At 42.9% G+C, this 15,315-nt stretch overlaps 1 long non-coding RNA gene across 2 annotated transcripts; it reads left to right on the forward strand.

Annotated features, from left to right (window-relative positions):
• Positions 1-405: 405 nt before the first annotated feature.
• Positions 406-8,663, forward strand: LOC121105926. Of its 2 annotated transcripts, none has more exons than XR_005838668.1 (4): positions 406-599; positions 5,799-5,871; positions 6,662-6,750; positions 8,431-8,663. It is a non-coding gene; the product is annotated as an uncharacterized LOC121105926 (long non-coding RNA). The 2 variants fall into 2 exon arrangements; XR_005838667.1 differs by having other exon boundaries at positions 6,695-6,750.
• The last annotated feature ends 6,652 nt before the right edge of the window (positions 8,664-15,315 follow it).

Consider the following 15,315-nt stretch of genomic DNA (forward strand, 5'->3'; position numbering starts at 1 on the left):
GCCCTGTATTCAATCTGTGGGTCTTGATTTGGCTGTTATAGAGCTGTTCTCTTTCCTAACTTCAAAGTCCATGTTTTTATTAAAGCCTCTGAAATCGTTTTCACCCTCCAATTTTGGTCTCTTCCCATTGTCCTTTTTCATCCTGGTGAGGAGGCTTAGTTGTGCTCCCCATTCTGGGCTCAGAAACATGAGCTACAGTGCCCCCCCATAGCCCCCTGGCCTTGGTGCTCACCCCTGCCTTACTGTCAGCCCGTGTGGGAAGCTGGGATGGCTTTTATATCTTCCAGGGGCACAGTTTTTATTTTCTTCTGTGAGATATAGGAACCTCCCTTGCCCTTAGTGCCAGTATCTCTGCCTGTCCAGAGGTGAGGTGGAAAGAGCAATGAGTTTGCGTCTTAGCACAAATGCACACTCTGTGCATGACCTTCAGCAAGTTATGTAGCCGATTCAGTTATTCAGCCAAGTCTCGGTGTTTCTGTCTGTAATGGGATTTACCTTGCAGGGTCTTTGGGCAGATTCGATGTCCAACTCCATGTAATGGGAAGCATACGACACACTGCAACGTGCTGCCTCCTGCTGGCTGCGTGGTCTTGTGCAAGGTACTTGACCTCTTGCGTCTCAGTTGCCTTATCTATAACATGGAAATAATAATCATTTATCTGCTTCATAGGGTTGTTGTGGAGATTACATAACGTAAAGTATGTAAAGTGCTTGGAGCAGTGCCTGGAACATAGTAAGTACCGTGTGAGGCCTAACACAATTAATTCCTCTGCTGTTACAACAGCCCTACGCTGAGTCCTGTTATTCTATACATTCTGCAGAGGAGGAAACGAGGCACAAAGAAGTTAAGTAACTAGTTAAAGATTCTTAACTCTCCATCAGTGTTGTCCAGTGGAACATCCTGGGATGATGGAAATGTTCTGTGATCCGTGCCATCCAATATGTGTGGCTACTGCAAACTTGGGAGCGTGGTAGGCAGTCTGCCCCCAGTACACCCCCCCCCCAAAGATGGCCACTTCCTAATCGCCAAAACCGTGACTGTGTTTCATGGCATGACAAAAGAGTTTTGTAGACATGATTGAGTTAGGGATCTTGAGATGGGGAGATTATCCTGGATTATCTGGACAGGCCCAAAGTAGCCCCAGAAGCCTTATAAGAAGAAGGCAGAGGAGTCAGAGCCAGAGAGAGAGCTCTGAAGGTGTTACGCTGCTAGCTTTGAGGATGGAGGAAGGGACCACGAGCCGAAGAATGTGAGCCTGCCTCTATTAGCTGGAAAAGGAAAGGAGACAGTTCTCCCTTAGAGCTTCCAGAAGGAATGTGGCCCCACTTATCCCTTAAGTTTAGTCCAGTGTGGGCCATTTTGAGCTTCTGTCCCAGAACTGTAAGATATTAAGCATGTGTGGTTTTAAGCTGCTAAATTTGTGGTAATTTGTTATAGTTATAGGAAGCTGATATACTGACAAACTGCATTTCTAATTTTGTTTAACTTTGCTTAGTTTAAATTAACATGTAAATCGCCACAGTTGTCTAGTGGCTACTGTGTTGGATAGTGCAGTTGTAGATAGTAAATTGTAACCACAAAGTGTTGTTAATTGGAGATGTTCATAAGTGTTGTTAATTGGAGAGGTCTGATAAAAAGCAGTTCCATGTAGAAGATTCCATCTTTGCTCCTGCCTGTCCATTCATCCATCTGGGGATGTAGACATCAGAATGATCATGAGTGGTCGAATTGCCAACCCTTTCTTCATGATTCATTCCTGGTAGGGATTTGTCCATTTCATCTAGGTTATCCAGTGTGTTAGCATACAGTTGTTCATATTTTGCTTACAGTCTATTTTATTTATGCGACATCAGTAGTCATGTCCCGTCTCCCATTCTGATTTTAGTAATTTGAGTCTTCTCTCTTTTTCTTAGTGTAGCTAATGGTTTGTCAATTTTACTGATATTTTCAAAGAGCCAACAAATTTTGCTTTTGTTCATTTTCTCTATTGCTTTTCTATTCTTTATTTTATTTATCGCTCCTCTAATCTTTACTATTTCTTTTCTTCTGCTAGCTTTTGGGTTAGTTTTTTTCCCCCCTAGTTCTTTAGGGAAGGCAAGACTGTGGATTTTTCTTCTTTCCTCCTGTAAGCATTTGCAAGTATAAGTTTCTCTCCAGTTTTTACTACATTCCGTAAGTTTTAGTATGTGTGTTTCATTTTAATTTGTCTCAAGGTTTTTTCTAATTTCCCTTATGGTTTTTTCTTTGACCCATTTGTTGTTTAGGAGTGTATTTTTAATTCCCATACATTTGTGAATTTTCCAGTTTTCCTTCTGCTATTGATTTCTTTGTTGAAATTCTCATTTTATTCAAGTATCATTTTTAAAATTTCCTTTGGTTCTTGGTGCTTTGTGTTTTAGCTCTTTGAGGATACTTAAAGATAATTTTTTAAAAAGTCTTTGTCTAGAAGTCTAATGTCTGTGTTTCCTCAGGGATAGTTTCTGGAGATATATTTTGTTTCTTTGAATGGGACATGTTTTTCTACTTCTTTGTACACTTTATTTTTATTTAATTTATTTTTTGTAGGAAATTGGGTATTTGAAAAATAGTCACTGGGGCACCTGGCTGGCTCAGTTGGTAGAGCATGCAACTCTTAATTTCTGGGCTATGAGTTTGGGCCTCACATTAGGTATAGAGATTACTTAAAAATAAAATCTTAAAAAAATAAAAATAAAATAGTCACTTCTCCCAGTCTTTACAGATTGGCTATGTGCTTGGTCATTCCTCTACTTACTAGAAGGACATATTTTGAGTCTTAGAATCAACCCAAGGTGAAGGCTTAAGATCTTTACAAATCTTTTCTGAACACATGTTTTATCTGGACCTGTGTGTGGCTTTTTGAATTCCCCTGTAGATACAGGGAATTGAGTATTTTTGAACATCTTACTTTCCCAAAGAGCTTCACCTCAGCTTCTCCTCAAGACCTTAAATGTTTTTTCTTTTTTAAAACAAGATTTTATTTATTTGTTTGTTTGACAGAGAGAGAAAGAGTACCAGTAGGCAGAGCGGCAGGTAGAGGGAGGGGGAGAAGCAGGCTCCCTGCAGAGGACCCTGGGATCATGACCTGAGCTAAGGCAGACACTTAACTGACTGAGCCACCCAGGCAACCCAGGACCTTAAATGTTTTATTGTATGCCTCTGTTTGCAAACTCTTGCTCAGGTACCTGCAACTTTTATGAACTGTGCCCACTGCTTTGTGCTATTTTTCCCAGCCCGAGATGCAAGCTATGCCACTTTTCCCCACTAAGCTGCAAGTTAGGCAGAACAGAGACCAGTCCTTCGGGAAGCTCCCAGACAAGTTCTAACATGGCAAATAAAGTCTGCTTTGCTCCCTCTGGTTCAAGGGAGGAAAATGGGAGCTGGGTTAATACCTCCTTCAGTCCAAGAGTGTTCCATACTGGGGGCGGGGCAGGGGGAGGAATGGGACAAGGATCAGCAAACATGTCACAAAATTTCCTACCATTTTGAATATGGATTTTCTTGATTGGAGATTTGTTTGGTTGCTGTCGACCTTTGACTGTTTTCCAGAGCTCCTATAAAGTTACTTTGGCTGCTCACTAGTTGTTTTCAAAAAGTGTTTCTATGGGGGAATGAGAGCCTGGAGCTTCCTAGTATGCCATTTTTCTACTAATATTTAATTTTCTTGTTGATAACCTGTATTTGTGAGTTTTTTATAAAGAACAACTGTTTCTCTTATAATAAGAAAAGGTAAAGATTTTTAAAAGAGACGAGATCTTATTATGAAAGGTCTCACGATAGCGAAAGAAATATAAACTACATAATAAACAAAAAATACAAACTACATAATAAACAAAAAATACAAACTACATAATAAACTTTATCATAGGTGCTTGGAAACTCAAGTGGAACCACCTTTGGCATAGAAGTGAGACCACAAACTGAGCTCTCAGCTAAAATCTTGTATAGTTAACATAAACCTAGCATAATACCCAGCACCTCGAGAAGATGGCATCAGGAAAAGTGCCAGAATCTGAGGCTGATCCCCCATTTCTCTCCAGAATGTGCTCAGCGAGAGGATAATGGGCAGGGTCACCCATACTGTTTAAATTCTCTCTCCTTCAAATGCATATGCTTTATTTATATCATTTTTTAAATGTATATTTGTTTAGACTTTAGTCTCTATGAATAGAATTACAAAATGATACGAAGAGGTAGAAAAGATAACTTAAGCAAATGGCAAGATGTACTATATTCTTAAATGAGAGATCAAGTATCATAAATATTTCATCTTTCTCTATTAACAGATCACCAACATAAAATTCCAATGAAGTATATATACAGGATATTTTGCAGGGAACATGACAAAAAATAATTCAAAATCTCACGTGACAAAAGAGCTAAACCAGGAATATGAAAGATGATTCTGAAAAAAGTGAGCGTGAGAGCAGAGGGTGATGCCAGTTAGTTTTTCCCGGCATTAAATCACACTGTGAAGTTATAATAAACTTTGTGGCACTGATTCAGTAGTAAATGCAACAATGGAATAGGATAACAGAGAAATAGCCTTTTATATTTACATTAAATATATGACAAAATAGGCATTATAAATTAATTTGGAAAAAAGACCAACATTACATATAAACGTGTGGGATAACTGACTGGCATTTTGTAATGAAGTACTATTTAGGTCATCATTTTTTATTATGAGCCAAAATAAATTCAAGATGGATTTATTTTCAAATATTGTAAAAAGTTAAAAATTTGAGTTAAATATTTATTAGACCTTTTGTGGAGGAAGAATTTTTAAGTTTAAAAGTAATAGAAAAAGTTCACAGGTGAAAAGTATGACTGACTTAACTCAAACAATTTTAACTGCCCTTAAAATGAAAAAATAAAAAGCCAAAAAACACCCTGGAAAATATGTTCAATCAGTTTTATTGACAAAGGCAGTTTATCATACAAAGGGCTCATCTAGACTTTAAAAAATAATCAAAGCATTAAAATCAACAGTATTAGGCGACATCAAATGGTAATCGATAATTCGCAGAGTAGGAATTATAACAAATGAATAAACATGAAACGTATTCAACCTTACAGATTATCTCAGAAATGCAAAATTAAACAAAAGTGAGAAATAATACTTCACCTCTTAAATAAGCTAAAATAAATGTTTTTAATGGTGATGCCAAATATTAGAGATACAGTAGAAATGATATTTACACTTGTTACTGATGGCATTATAAAGTGGTATATATTAATCAGGAGGATTAGACCATGTGGCTCTAACAAGTAACTTGAAAATCTCAGTGGCTGAGATTTTTCACAAAAGCTGATTTCTCACTTACTCAAAGCCCAATGGCTGTTTGTTGTGGTTCTTCTCCATCTGGTGACTCAGGGGTCTCTAGTACTATCTCAATGTATGGTTTTTAGCATCACTTGGCAGATGGAAAGGAGGTGTGGAAACCACAGCCTCCCTGAAGTATCTTGGATGTGTGTCATTTCTGCTCAAAGCCCATTGGCCAGAACTAGTCACTAGTGAAATAGTTACAAGAGAGCTGGAAAGTGTAAGGAAGCTTAACAAGTGAATAAATGTGAAATGTTAAGTATTTAGTGAATTCTGCTCTTTTGGAAATGAATTTACAGTAGAAGTCAAATGCAATAATAATTTCACTTCCGAAGATGTATTTTCAGAAAATAGAAAAACGGTAAAATGTAAATACATAAAAACGATCATCGTTATATTGTTTATAATGATGTAACTGCACCATAATTACTACCATTGCCCTCTTATCCTCAGTGCAGTGAATTGGTCTCCGGCTGCAGGGTAACCGGAAATGGAAACACGCAGTGTGGGCACAGCTTCTTGCCAGGTAGGATCTGCCAGAATTAAGTCATCCCGCACAAAGTCTCCCCTCAAGACCTCAACACCAACTCCCTCCTGTGCGTTGCTAATTCTAAACTTGGCTCCTGATCATGCTGTTCTTTTTACCAGGTGCCTGCCATCCTCCACTATGATTCTTGATATTGATTCTGGCTTTGACCCCTCATACCACCCTTGTCTCGTGCCTGGATTTGGGATTCCATTGAGACACTGGCAGTCTGAGGGCCACTGATGGCCTTCAGACGTGTTTACTTGACCTACACAGTGTCTCGATAAACTTTGAGTTCCTAGTCCACATTTAAAATTGGGAGATTTCACATATATACCCAAATTTCAGACTTATATTTAAAAATTGCAAACCTGATAGCCTGGAAGCTTCTGTGTTTAGGCTGTACTGTTTATCCCAGTGGTTCCCCCCCATGTTACTTCTCTTGCTTCACTCATCCACCTGTGGGCCCCAGAGATGATGACTCCTTGCTTAGAACAATCACACTGCTTACCCGACCAGTACATTGGGTAGATTTGTTTCTCTGCCACTTCAGAGAAGTACTTCATTGCCTTCAAAAGCAACTTTATGATGATTAGTAAGAACCAGAATACTTTGCCAGCTTTTTCGGAGTACCCTGCGAGGGCTGGTGGGGGTCACAGCTTTGTATCACTGAGGCCAGGAGAGCTAGCCCCTTCCTGGAGGTCAGCAGGTCTCAGCCTTCTTCCTTGGCTCTCTCTACTGCTGCGCCCAATCTTCTGTCTCTGGGTCACCTCTTCTATTTGTTCCCCAGGCAAATGGCAGCTGATTGGCTTTCTCTTGGCAGGCACAAGTGGGTGCTAATGAATGGAAGAATGTGCTGTCCTTACACCTGATAAAGAGGTAATTGACCCCCACCTCCTCTCTCTCCACCCTCAGTATTTCTTTTTATGTGCAATAATCTGCATAGGCAAGACAGAGACCCCAGCTTAGATCCTAGTTTAGGAGTTACACTTAACTAAGAGCTCACAAAATGCTTAGATGTTATTCCAAGATGCAGAGTTTCCAGCAGTGTCGTGACTGAAAACATAGATCAAAGGGCTTAGGTGTCCATCTGTCTGGCTGTCCATAAGTCCTTCCATCCATCCACCCCTCCAGTTAGCACTTATTTGATGCCTACTCCCAGCCAGGTCCTGTTACGGACTCTGTCCTCACCATGCTGAAAGGTGAGCCCTATTTTACTGATGGGAAGAAGGGCTCAAGGGATTAAAGTAATTTGCTTACAGTTCTAGAACTCAGAGATGAAAATCACCCTCTGACCATTATAGTCAGCAGTTCTGCCCTGAAGTTCACTGTCTAGTAGTGACTATTTCGGGTATGATTATTATGAAAGTGTTCTAAATTTCAAGTTGAATATTCCTTCCATTGTCTCAGTTATCCGATTTTGCCAAAAGTGCTTGGGGGATGAAATTATTTGGAAAATTATTTCAATACACACGGCCTCAGAATGTTCTACTTAGTAATGAGTGTTCTACTTAGTAATGAGTATCAAAGGCCTTTCAAAATGTCCACTTCATGGATGTGCTCATTTGTGTTTGCTCTCTCTGGATTTTCCTTCTCCCACATCTCAAGCAAGTTGTCAGGCCCTTATCATTTCTTTGCCTTAGGGAATTTTTGCAGGACAGTATAAACAAAAACTGCTCAAAGTCTATGATTCTTCCTGTATTTTGTAAACGCTTATGGCAGATTAGTCTGTGTCTCCAGGAGGAGGGTGATGGGAGAGAGGTAGAGGGCTCTAAGCTGACTCCCAGACTGAGGTGTGGTTTCTGGCCAGCGAGTTACACAAGTGATGTGGGATCCACTCCCACCCCATGGCCGTACCAGGGGAGGTGTACAGACTTCAAGGGGATGGCTTTGTGGGGCCTCCTAGAGATTTGTCTCAGTGCAAGATTCTGGGGACAGGGCATCATCCTGGGGGCAGTCAGGGAAAGGGGAATCTCAGTGAGGACGGTGAATCCATCTTCTGCCTATCCAGTGGAATAGGGCCTTACTGTCAGAATGCAGTTGATTATAAAAAGTGCACATAGAGTTCACGCCAGAGTTCCAAAATGCTTAGGATGAAGAATTTTTGCTACTTCTCCTTCGTCTCCTAAATCAGAGCCAGATCTCTCAGAGTGGTTTTCAGGTCCTCCCTGCTTCCAAGCTGGGCTTCGTTTCCAGCAGGATCCCTCTGCTCTGGGGACTTGGAGGGTACCCCAACCACTGTGGAACATGGATCCCTGTGTACTCTCCTGCCTCCAAGCCTTTGCACATGCTGTTCCCTCTGCCTGCAGAGCTCTTCTCTATTCTCTGGGAAGCTCATCTTTTAAGGCCCTCGAAAAGTCTTCCTAGACCCTTCTCTCTTAACACACACACACACACACACACACACACACACACACACCCCACACGCACAGCAGAATTAATCATTCTCACTTTTGTGCTTGATGGCATTTAATCAAAGTTAACAACTTAGGACCAACATTGTGAGCATCTTGAGGTCCGGTGCTGTGTCTGATTCACCTCTCCTTCCCTGGGACCTAGCACAGAGCCTGGCACATAGGAGGTGGTCCAGCAAATGTCTGCAGAATGCATGTATCAGCATGAGTGGAAGCACTGAGGACTCAAGGAGCCTATAGGTTGGAGAGGGGACATCCATGCTCCACGCCCAAAGCCTGCTATGAATGGACAGCTCTGAGCAAGGCTCTCCTTCAGCCAGGACAGGAATCCTATGTCAGATCGACCAACTGCCTGGAGTCACACTGGCAGAAGTATGTAAATCTTGGGTTTAATCATGATTCAAGTGTTCTTTTATTATCAATCAAGTATTGATTCAAGTATCTTTTATTTCATACCCTTTGCTCCTTTGTGGTTCTCCTAAACTTGACATTTTTATAAGAAAAGAAATGGGGATTGACAAAGCAACTACTAGGTGTTTGATTTAGGTTGTTTCACAACACGGTGGGTGGGTATCACTGTTCCCATTTTACAGATGTTAACCTAGGCTTAGAAAAGGCAAGTAACTCTCTCTTGTCCTTACAGGAGAAAGAGGTCAGATGCAAGCTCAGGTTTGACTTACCTATCAGGCACTAGTCTCAGTGTCCTGGGGTGGGGAGAGAAGGACCCTATTAGGATAACTTGAGGGGTGTATATTTATAGAGACATGGATTACAAAGCTATGGGGGGGGGTTGTGGGGAAGGGGAAGTTCAGGATCCTGGGCTGGGAGCAGCACAGCTGTCAGCAACAGAAGAGAGGGTGCAGAGCCTCTAAAGAGAGCTGGTGAGCCACAGGCCTTCCAGCCCGACCCAGCCAGCCTGAGGCAACCTCCTGTGCTCCTCCTCCCAGGGACCAGGGCGCCCATGGACGGTCCACAGGGCTCTGCTTTCGAGGCAGAGAGCAGGGCGGAGAAGAGGGGAAATGGATCTGGAAGGACAAACAGAAGACAAGTGCACACTAGCAGCTTCTCAACACAGGCAGGCAAGAACAACCTGGACGTGGGATGGAGACACCTAACCGGGCCCCCTAGGCCCAGGGGATAGTCTTACAAAATTCCAATGACTGTGGTCCTTCAACTGCAGGTCACACTCCCACCCTGCATGGCTGTCCACTCTGTTTGGACATGGCTGTCCACCTCTGCAGCCCCTGATGGCTGTGGTCCGTCTAAGACCTAGTGATGGAGACCAAGGGCCCTTCCTTCTGTGACCCTTGTTTCAAACAGTCACCACAGGAGACTATCTGAGGCCCCAAGGATTCCATCTCTTCGTAGCATCTAATTTCCCTTTGAGTGAGAAGAGAGCAGTGGGCGGCAGGCCAAGCGGGGCTGTTTCTCTCCCCACCATCCACTCCTAGCATCCCATCCCATTTGGGAAGAGAAGGGCAGCGCTGTCTTTCCATCAATTTCTCTCACGCTTGCTTCCCGCACCTTTTCTCCTTCTTAATCTACCCGTGGCTCCTAAAAGGATTAATTAGAAAGATGTGAGCAGGGGCTGGAACGTCAGAAAACAATCGTCACTTTCCTATCTGACCTCTCTCACCAGCTGCAGAATTAACAAATTGAATGTCCCCAGCAGACAGGAGTGGCACATGATACGGAGTTCATTACGAGCCTCGCCAGGGCCTGTGTGCGAAGCCCCGTTTAAACAACTCTTGCTGATTAAATTCCTCCCGGGCACTCCCGCCAGACGCTGTTAGAAAATACTCACATCCAATAGCTTTTTAATTTTTTTTTAAACATGTGCCAATTATTTGCCTGCTATCTGCAGGTGCTGGCAAGCATCACGGCCGGCCTCACTGTCTACACTCTTATCCACTCGGCGCCTGCCTGGGGGCTCACGTTGTCAGGAATAGGACCCTGGGCTCTGGTCTGGGCTGTCAAAAGCTCTCCAGCCACCCTCCAGGGCTGGCCTTCCCTGCCCCCAGCCCCACACGTCTCACCTTCTGGAGCTCACAACTCTCTCGAATGTTTCAAGGTGACAACACAGACCCGGGTGACCTGCTGGAAGTGGGGCCCAGAGGGGGAGGCACGAATTCATGCCTGGGCCAGTGCCAGCTGCCTCCCAGCCAGGGTGTGCTTCAAACCTGAGCCAAGCAGGGACATATAATCGCCACCTCCGGGAGCAGGGGGAGGGCAGTGAGATCCCGTGTGCGGAAGGGTTTGGCACTTACTCACGGCTCCTTTAAAATAAGTCTCACAATGCACTTTTCTTCATGCTCCCACTTCAACCATCCTGATTACTGAGTTCATTCCTCATTTGATGCTTAATTAAAGCTAACGAAGTTCTTAGTCATTTAATAGATGCCGACTAATCTCTACAAGTGGGGGGTTAAAATATAAGCTAGAGAATTTTTATCAATGTTCATGGTTTTTAAGCAAAGTAAAAGGAAAGTTTTACCACTAATAGATTCTGCACTGTGTTCCACGGTCACCACCCCTCCTCTTCCCCCTTCACTCCCAGGAATGGTGACCTGTCCCACTGCTACCAGCTCCTGAGATGGCACCTGCTCGGTGGTTTCCCTTTATCCACTCTACACCTTTGGAACTCACTTTTTTATCAGCCTCTTCTCTAGTTTTCCAATGTGAGTGGCTATCTCATCTTACTGACAGTAGCACCTCGGGCTCTAAATGAACACTTCTGACCCATCTTCCTTGGGGAGTCCTGTCTCGCCCTCTGATGGTACCCCCAAACCAGTCGATGGGTATTCTCTCCCCGGCACCTTCACCCTTGGTGCTTATGGTTCTCCTGCTTCCCATCAAGGGAACGGAGAACCCCGCCTCCCACCTTGAGTCCACGGACACAAATAAGTAGTTCCAAGGAATTGCAGGTGGAATTGAGGAAGTGAGCATGTTTATCTCCAAGAAGGGAGGACTCGGGTGGGGGAGCAGCAAGGCATCTGTGTTCAGCTGTCCAACAGGCACTTGTGTGGGAAAGGTGGTAGACTCGTGCTCTGAGTCCATACGTGGGAGAACCAGGATGAATGGCAGGGGAGCAATGGAGAAACACGTTTCAGCTCAATGCGAGAAATGAATTTATTCTAACAACCTGAGCGGCCCCGAGAGGGAACTGACTGCACCACTAGGTCGTGAGTTCCTGACCGCTGGTGGTGTTCAAGCAGAGGACAAATGACCTGTTGGTGAGTATGTAGGGCTGGGTGGGAGGTAGGGAGAGGGTTAGAAGGGCTTCCAGATGAGCATCAGTGACCGGTTTAGACCTTTTAAAAATGATCTTCCAATTTGAGATTTTATGACTCTTCAGAAAGAAGCATAGTCTTTTCTAGCCACAGCACCTTAGAGGCTTCTCTTCGGGAAGGACGGGGTGGTCCTAGAGGGAACCCAGGAGAAAAGACAACCTCATTCAAAGATTAGGGAGAAAAGAGAAAGAAAACAAAAGGATTTTAAAAAGCACAACAGATTGGGCCCATGCAGTGTAGGGGCACTATCTTATATACTTTCATAGCCTAAAAATGATCACTATGTTAAAGCTCTGTACAATTTTAAATATTTATTATAGCTACATGGTTAGGGAGAAGAGTTAAGAAAACTCAGTAAAATTTAGAATTCAGAAGTATGGATTTCTGATTTAACAAGGTTTGTGCTTCGTGGTATATCACTGCGCCCCCCGCCCCCACAATGTGGCAGCATAAAACTCACTAAAATGCAAGCAAACAAACAAACAGATAGTAATTCTTTGACAAAATTTAAGACAGGTTCTGTGTTAAACTCTCGGGATAATTGTTATTGATGGCTTTACCAATAGGAAAGAGTTGAGAAATAATTTTGGAGCATACATTCTCCAATTAAAACAGCCCACATCCAAAGATGGAAGATGGAATAACCTGAAGAGCTTCCTACTGATGCCTATATCACCAAACCACAGGGACAAGGATTAGAAAAACAGGCCATCTCTCCTCCAAAACCTTCAGAGCTGGCGGCGCTGCAGGGGTCCTCTCTCTCTCCCCAGGATGCCCCCCACCACCCCCTGCCCCTCACACCACCGCCTTCAGATTATCTTGACCTGTATCCACTCAAAAGCCACACTTGCCACAGAGCACAGGGGAACTGGAGGAAGCCACGTTGCATCATGGCTCACTTAGATACCTGGAGAGAAGCACCAGAAACAGAGTAGAGTCAGGAAGACCCGTGGACACAGTTCTGGATAAGGAAGGGGTGTCATCTTTCATGTTCTACATCTTATTTAGAGAACCTGCTAGTTGCACAAGGAAGATCTAACTTCAGCCTAGAGGCATTACCCAAGACAAAGGGCTACAGGTGCATTGACCTAGTGGCTGGTTCTTAACTCTGTACCTTAGGAAGGCAGCTGCAGCACCAGAATGTGCAGTGATGGGGGCTGCTGGACACTCCAGGCATAGGCAGCAATCTCTCCTCTCATGGATGAATGAATAGAAGAGATCACTAAGGGGCCTATGGAAAGGTTTTGCAAAGTATGGGAGACTTTACCTGATGATTCATGGTTCTAAAGCACTATTCTGTTGGAAGAAGAGAATCACGGAGCAAACCTTCTTGCTGTGAAACAGGATCAGTGAAAACTAGCTGGCTGAAATAGGGATGCAGGGAAATTCCAAAAGTAGTAGCAGAATTAAAACCCAATTGAAGATGGTGAGTAAAACAGAAGATCTTGCAGAAAATGATACCAGAAATGTGGAAGAGCAACCTGAGGAACTTCCTTGACATGGAGGAAAATGTTGAAAAGATGAAAATGGTTGTGGGTGGCAGATCTTGAGACTTAAGAGTGTACAGCAAACTGAGAATTATACATGCTTCAGAAGGAGAAACCAAAGCCAGATATTCAATAGAGCTCACCTTCAAATTGGGTTTTCCACTCTAAGACAAGAGGTATAAAAATCCCAAATTAAATACTAACAAAGTGGATTGGACAGATTATTAAAAGACTTTGCTATCATAAAAAACTTGGGTTTAATTTCAGACATGTAAAAATGGTACTATAGTATTACACATTTCATAATCAATGGAGTAATTTAATAATCAATGGATCAAAAATTAAAAAACCAATATGATCATTCAATATATATGCTTTAAAATGTTTGATTAAATCAAGACTCTTAGGCTGCAAGTCCCCTCAGATTTTGTGGTTATATATACACATATTTTCTCCCCCACAATTTTTTTTACCCTAGTTCCTATGATGGAATTTAGTTTTGAAACTCTTGTAGAAGGAGATGCAGACATTCATTCCAGTGGAAGGCAGGAATTCCTTTCAAAGCCCTAAGTGGGGGAATACGAGGGCTCAAATCAAATTGAACTGCCAACGACAGACATCAGAGGAGGGGGATCTCTCTCCATAGGAGAGAAAAGGGGGTTTCAGGACACCCGGGGGCTGGGGAAAGGAGCAGAAGAGACAGAACAAAGAGACAAATCAAACATCACCCATTTCATAATCTGATCAGGGTTGACTGTTACTATCTTCTGTCCTCATGGGTTGATGGTGATGGAATGCAGAGCAGGGATGGGCACAGCAAAGTGCTAAAGTCTTGACCATATAAACATGGGACTTATGAAACTCATTGTGGGACCTGATGTCAGCTCTCTCATCTTCCAGAGAATCTCTAGATTTATGAGATACGGACTGAATAGCTAAAGAGCTGGATAGGCCTAATCCAACAAACATGCCTCTTGCATGCTTCCTTGCCTTTGCACATGCTGTTCCTGCTGCCTGGAATGCTGCATGGAATGCTTGCCCTGCTCTGGTCCACCAGATAAACACTGGTACAAAGATCTCTCAGGCGGAAGGAGTGGCACATTTCCCTGTACACTCGTAACAACCACAGCACTTACCCCTTCGAACCAGAATGAGCTGTTTCCATGCTGATCTCCAGAATACAGAATGTGTTTTTCCAGGGAAGAGGCAATGGCTTAACCATTTCTGTATCCCTAGTCTTACAATGTACTTGCTACATATTAGATCCCAGTAAATATCAGTTTGATGAATGAAGAAAGAAATATAGAAGGGGAACTCTGAAGCTCCAGGTTGGAGAGGCCCACCTTGAGGAGAAGATAGGTGTTCAAGCTCACCAGGGGACTCTATTTTGGGCATTCTTGGTCCCTAGTGGCTGACCAGGTTTGGTTTCTCTCTAAATAGAGCAAATCAAGGGCGGGACTCTGGTGAGCATGTTTGAGTCTTCTGGAATCACGAATATTATGAGCTTGTGGAAATTTAGGACAATCTGCATCCTAAAAGCTTTAGATTGGGCTGCACCAAATGCCATCAGATTTACACGAATTTGTTGCCTTCATTGGAACACATGAGAAGATCCTGATGCAAGAAACAGCTTTAAAGGGCCATCTGCATCTGATTGCAGACCACCAATGGCTCCTGTCAGAATGGCCAAAGCTTCTGGTATAATTAATAGCCAACTGTACCTGCACAGCAGAAGATCATTGGATCCAAAACAGAGATAATAGTAGGACAGTCCTGGAACAGGCAAGATCACAGATCTGGGAATCAGGAAACCCAATCCATCACTTTGAAAGACTGGTGTCTTTGGGTTAGTCTTTTAATTCTTTGGAGGATCTCAGGTTCTTCATGTATTAAACAAAAGCATTGGATTAAATAACGTCTTTGATCTAAAAGTCTGCATTATTTTAATCAGGTAGATGCTATTCAATTGAAGCTAACCACTGATCAAGGAATGGAATAGAATTCTCCTACTTTCTATTTTAATATTTCTTTGATTAACTGACCTGTAGATTACAGGGAACAATCACAAAATTCAAGCTCTTCCTTTCATACAGTTCTGTCAGACGGATAGTCACTCCCTTCAGAAGGATATAAGAAAACTCTAAAACGTGTGTCTTACAACTTGGTGAATATATAAAATAAGACCAAACATTTGAACTCTATTTATAGTCACTGCCTATTCACTATCTTGATTCCTGGAGTTGGAAATATTAA

The sequence above is a fragment of the Ursus maritimus genome, unplaced genomic scaffold, assembly GCF_017311325.1.
Source record: "Ursus maritimus isolate PB19 unplaced genomic scaffold, ASM1731132v1 scaffold_3, whole genome shotgun sequence".
In the NCBI taxonomy this organism is placed as follows: domain Eukaryota; kingdom Metazoa; phylum Chordata; class Mammalia; order Carnivora; family Ursidae; genus Ursus; species Ursus maritimus.